At 39.4% G+C, this 5,659-nt stretch overlaps 1 pseudogene; it reads left to right on the top strand.

Moving 5' to 3' along the window:
* Nucleotides 1-4,747: 4,747 nt before the first annotated feature.
* LOC115302358 lies at nt 4,748-5,083 on the top strand (annotated as a pseudogene).
* The last annotated feature ends 576 nt before the right edge of the window (nt 5,084-5,659 follow it).

Genomic DNA, 5,659 nt, shown 5'->3' with positions numbered 1-5,659 from the left:
TTTTTTTTTTTTTTTTGCTGGGTCTCTGACAGATTTAGGATGAGTCCAGAAGTTTTTCTTCTATTTCTATTTTTTGGAATAGCTTGGAAAGAATGGGTATTATATCTGATTTAAAATATCTGGTAGAATTTCCCAGAGAAGCCATCTGGTCCAGGGCTCTTATTTGTTGGGAGATTTTTGATAACTGATTTTTCACTAATTATGGGTCTGTTCAGATTTCCTATCCCTTCCCATTTTAGTTTTGGTAGTGTGTGTTCAGGAATTTGTCCATTTCTTCTAGGTTGTCCAGTTTGGTGGCATATAATTTTTTATAGTATTCTCTGTTAATGTCTTGTATTTCTGAGGGATTGGTTGTAATAAATCCATTTTCATTCATAATTTTGTCTCTTTGGGTGTTTTCTTTTTGAGAAGACTGGATAGAGGTTTATCAGTTTTGTTTATTTTTTCAAAAAACCAACTCTTGTTTTTATTGATTATTTTCAACTGTGGGTATTTTTTTGGAATTTATATTGTTTATTTCTGCCCTGATCTTTATTATTTCTCTTCTTCTTCTGGTTTTCTACTTCCTTTAGGTGCACTGTTAGATTTCGTTTCAAGAAACTAGAAAGTTTCTTGAGGTAGGCCTGGATTGCACTGTATTTTCTTTCTACGACTGCCTTTGCTGCATCCCAAAGAGTTTAGATTGTTGTATTTTCATTTTCATTTGTTTCCATATATTTTTTAAAATTTCTTCTCTAATTGCCAGGTTGACCCATTTGTTCTTTAGTTGGGTGTTCTTTAACCTCCATGCTTTTGAAGGTTTTCCAGACTTTTTCCTGAGGTTGATTTCAAGCTTCATAGCACCGTGATCTGAAAATGTGCATGGTATGACCTCAATTCATTGGCATTTATTGAGGGCTGTTTTGTGACCCAGTGTGTAATATATCTCGGAGAATGTGCCATGTGCACTCAGGAAGAAAGTGAATTCCATAGCTTTGGGATGTAGAGTTCTAAATGTATCTGTCAAGTCCATCTGGTCCAATGTGTCATTCAGGTCCATTGATTCTTTAGTGATGTTCTGTCTAGTTGACTTATCCATTGCTGTAAGTAGAGTATGAACGTCCACTGCAATTAGCACATTCTTATCAATAAGATTGCTTATGTTTGTGATTGTTTTATATATTTCAGTGCTTCCAAAATTGGTGTGTAGACTTTTATAATTGTTAACTCTTCCTGATGGATACACCCTGCAATTATTATATAATGCTCTTCTTCATCTCTTGTACTGCCTTTAAAGTCCAGTTTGTCCAATATAAGAATGGCTACTCCAGCTTTCTTTGGACTTCCACTACCATGGTAGATATATCCTCATCCCCTTACTTTTAATCTGAAGGTGTCCTCAGATCTAAGGTGAGTCTCTTATAGACAGCAAATAGATGGATTTTAAATTTTTATCCATTCTGCTACCCTGTGTCGTTTTATTGGAACATTTAGCCCACTTACATTCAGTGTTATTATTGAAAAAATGGGTTTAGAGTCATTGTGTTCTCTGTAGGATTTATGCTTGTAGTGGTGTTTCTGGTATTTTGTGTTCCTTGCAACATTTCCCTCATAGAGTCCCCATAGAATCTCTTGTAGGGCTGGTTTAGTGGTGATGAATTCCTTCAGTTTTTGTTTTCTTGGAAAACCTTTATCTCTCCTATTCTGAATGAAAACCTTGCTGGATAAAGGATTCTTGACTGCATATTTTTTCCTGTTAATCACATTGAAGATTTCCTGCCATTCCTTTCTGTCCTGCCAAGTTTCAGTAGATAGGACTGCTCCTACCGTCATGTGTCTATCTTTGTATCTGAAGGCCCATTTATCCCTAGCTGCTTTCAGAATCCTCTTTTATCCTTATATTTTACCAGTTTCACTATGAGATGATATATGACTATGATATGTCATGCACAAGATTGATTCAAGTTACGTCTGGGCGGAGTTCTCTGTGCCTTTTGGATTTCAATGTCTTTTTCCTTCCCCAGGTGGGGGAAGTTCTCAGCCATAATTTGTTCATGTACCTTTCACCTGCTTTCTCTGTCTTCTTTTTTTTGGAATTTTTATGATACCAATATTGTTCCATTTGATTGCATCACTCAGATCTCTAATTCTCCTTTTGTCCTTCTGAATCAATTTATCTCTTTTTCTCCACTTCCTCTTTATACTGTTATCTTCTAATTCACTTATTCTCCTTTTTGCCACTTCAATCCATGTAGTAGCCACTTCCATTTTATTTTGCCCCTCATTTATAACATTTTAAAATTCATTTCAACTATTTTTAAGATCCATGATCTTTGCAACAACAGCAGCTCTGCTGTCTTCTATCCCTTTTTCAAGTCCAGCAATTAATTTTATGACTATTTTTCTAAATTCTTGTTCAGTTATGTTGCTTTTATCTGTTTTGACTTATTTTTTAACTGTCACTTTTTCCTGGAATTTCTTGTTAGGAAAGATCTTCAGTTTCATCATTTTGGCCAGCTTTATCTCTCTTCTTAGTTTTAAAAGTTTGTTATGTGCTCTGTACCTATGAGTAGTGCTATATTAAATTAGGCTCACACATCATCCATGGCTTGGCTGGCTATTCAGGAAGTGTTTTTTAAGGGTGTGTAATGCCCAGTTCGCAGTATCCCCCCAACAACCAGAGACCACTGGGGAGACCGAGTCACGCATGCAAAGACAAAGGGCTTTCTTACGGGTTCGAACTCAGACTCACAGACTTTTCCAGCACAGTGGATCCATGCTGTGAGCCCCGAATAAGGGCTGAGCAGAGTTTTTATGGGGCTTGGGAAGGGGGAGTTACAAGAAATTGTGACATAGTTACAGTGATTCAATCATTATTATACAATATTATTGATAGTAGATTTTACCATTCACATTGTCTAGAGTATTCGTTACTTTTGGCAGGATCCAATTATAACATTTAGCAACCAATTACAGGGCGAGCCTAGGGTCTTGTTCGGTGACTATCAGGTTAACTTTAACATTAGATAATAGGGTCCTATCTAAAGTTCCCATCTGCAGGCCTCACCCTTAGGAATGTGGAGAGTGGTAGCTGGCCTTCCCTGATTGGGCGTTGTGAAGGTGGTCTCTCTTGCTCTAGGCAATGTATAACTGCCTGTTAGTTTCGGGGAACTGAAACCTAGGCCTTCTAGATCAGAGGGGGAACTTAAAGCCTGTCATGGAGTCTGTTTGGTTTAGACTTGTGTCCTTACAGGTGTTCATTGGTCTCTGTTGTCATGACTTCGGTTATTTTATTTTCCTACTTTTAATGATATTTTGGACTCTCCACTGTGTGTTCTTTGGTTTGTTCCTTGAAGTAGCCCTGGAAAGGTAAACAAACAAACAGAACAAAAACACGCAAACACACAAACAAATCAAACTAACAAGCAAGCCGAAAATTGTAACTTAAAATACACAAGAAAGGGCAGTCTCAAAGCATAAAACCAGAAATCCCAGCTACAAATAAAGAGCAAGGTGGAGGAAGTGCTGATGGAAATGACAGGGATGGGGGGAAAGAGAAAATGAACACTGACCAGGCAGAAAGACTAAAAGGTGTAATCCAGAGAGAGAAAAAGGAGATTATGGAAGGAGGCAAGAAGAAGGAAATGAAGATAATGTTACCCAAAGAAACCTTATAGTCTGATTATTCCAGAGAGTTAGAGAAAGGAAGGTAAAAAAGAAGGTGTTAAACATGCATCAGAAGAATAGATTAAATATGTCTGTTTAAGGAAACCTATAACCAGATTAACCAGCTCAGAGGAGAGGTGAGACAAGAATGAGAAAAGGGAGAATGTACCTGAATAGCAATAATTGATCTAGAGTTAATCACAGCAATGCAGCAGGGCTGATCTTGGAGGAGGGAGGCATCTCTTTCCACAGTATCTACAGGCTACCCACATCCACCCAGTGCAGATGGGCATGGTTTGGTGTAGGTGGGTCCCGCCTTCACTGTGGGTTTCTCCTACTAATCCCTGAAGCCCTGCCTTGGTGGTTGTGGGGAGAAAACTGGCACCCTTCACCTCGGACTAGGTGTCCCAAATCATTCCTTTGGATCTGTTCTCACTGTGCTGTCAGTGCAGCCAAGGTGGCCCCATGCCCAGCCACATTCCACGCTCTCACTCTGTGCGCATTAATGATACTGCCCAAAATAAAACCCCGCAAGCCATGGCACTTCAGAGCAGGACACCTGTTCCTCCTGATACCGACTCCCCCCCTGGGGTACCGCCTAACCCAGAGGGAACTTCTTTTGTCCAATAGTAGGCTGAGGCAACCAGTCTAAAGAAAGTTCCACAGATGGAATCTCTCTCCAAAATCCTGTGGTTAGAGATGGGATGATAACATCCCTCTCCATCCTGGGCTGAGGTTTTTCTCTTGTCCAGATGCAGTCCTACATTTCCCAAGCCACTTTTTCTCTTCCCTTTGTCTCTCCACAGAAGGGGATCCCTCCCCTTCACACCTCTGGCCTGGCTTGTTTTTATCTCCCACAGTTCCAATCACACACCTATGAGGCTGCATTCCTAGAGACTTCGTCTCCTTTCTTCCAAGACTTTTAGGATTCAGAGTCCTTTGGCTGCAGCCCTTCCTTGTTTGAGAGATGCAGATGGGAAGTACAGATCCCCCTATTTCTCTGCCATCTTTGAAAAATGTCTTTTAAAAAAGCTCCTCACTGGAGCTTGAGAACCGATTGGAGATTGAGCATTACTGTCAATTGCAGATTCCTTCCATCACTATGTCAACCAGCACAGATGTTTCTCTTTCTTCATATGATGAAGATCAGGGATCCAAGCTTATCCGAAAAGCTAGAGAGGCGCCATTTGTTCCCATTGGAATGGCGGGATTTGCAGCAATCGTTGGATATGGACTATATAAATTGAAGAGCAGGGGAAATACTAAAATGTCTGTTCACCTGATCCACATGCATGTGGCAGCCCAAGGCTTTGTGGTGGGAGCAATGACGCTTTGTATAGGCTATTCTATGTATAAGGAATTCTGGGCAAAACCTAAGCCTCAGAAGAAGAGAAGCTGTCTTGGTGTGTTGGTGCTTGCTCTAGACATCTCATGTTGAGTTTATATGTTTATGTTTAAAATAAATGGTTTGAATGGGTCAGACAATAACACGATCATTTACACATTGGTTTCCTTTCTTGCAGACCTGATTTGCTTGGTAACCAAATTACTAGTGACCAGATAGCTAGGTCATTCAGGGAAGTAAAATTAGCACAAAAGAAACATGTCACTTTTAAATGTACTTGTTAGTGGTAAAACAAGCATCTTCTTAAAGTCTTCTGATGAAATGAGTTATAGAGAGAACAACTTGGCAATCCCGAAGTTCTCCCAGTTGCTGCAGATGATCACATGCTTTTGATGTTATGTAAGAATTCTGTTTTATTTAACTTTTTTCTGCCTTCTTTGCAGACTGATTGAGTACTTCAGTTTTTAGGGCTGGTTGGCTCTTAGAACCCTTTTGGAGCAATGCATGGAATATAACATAATAAGCTTCCCCACAACTGAAAATATGTGTGTGTGTTTAAACCAAACCTAAAAAGCTGGTAACAGCTGCTTAGAAGTAGTATTTATTTCAGAATCATTTGTAAACATGAGAATAACTTAAGTATGGGGTCTCAGTTTAGCTTTTTTTTAT

Source organism: Suricata suricatta, chromosome 9 (genome assembly GCF_006229205.1).
Source record: "Suricata suricatta isolate VVHF042 chromosome 9, meerkat_22Aug2017_6uvM2_HiC, whole genome shotgun sequence".
In the NCBI taxonomy this organism is placed as follows: Eukaryota; Metazoa; Chordata; class Mammalia; order Carnivora; family Herpestidae; genus Suricata; species Suricata suricatta.
The sequence above is the reverse complement of the archived record's forward strand: the minus strand, read 5'-3'. Positions and strand labels throughout refer to the sequence as shown.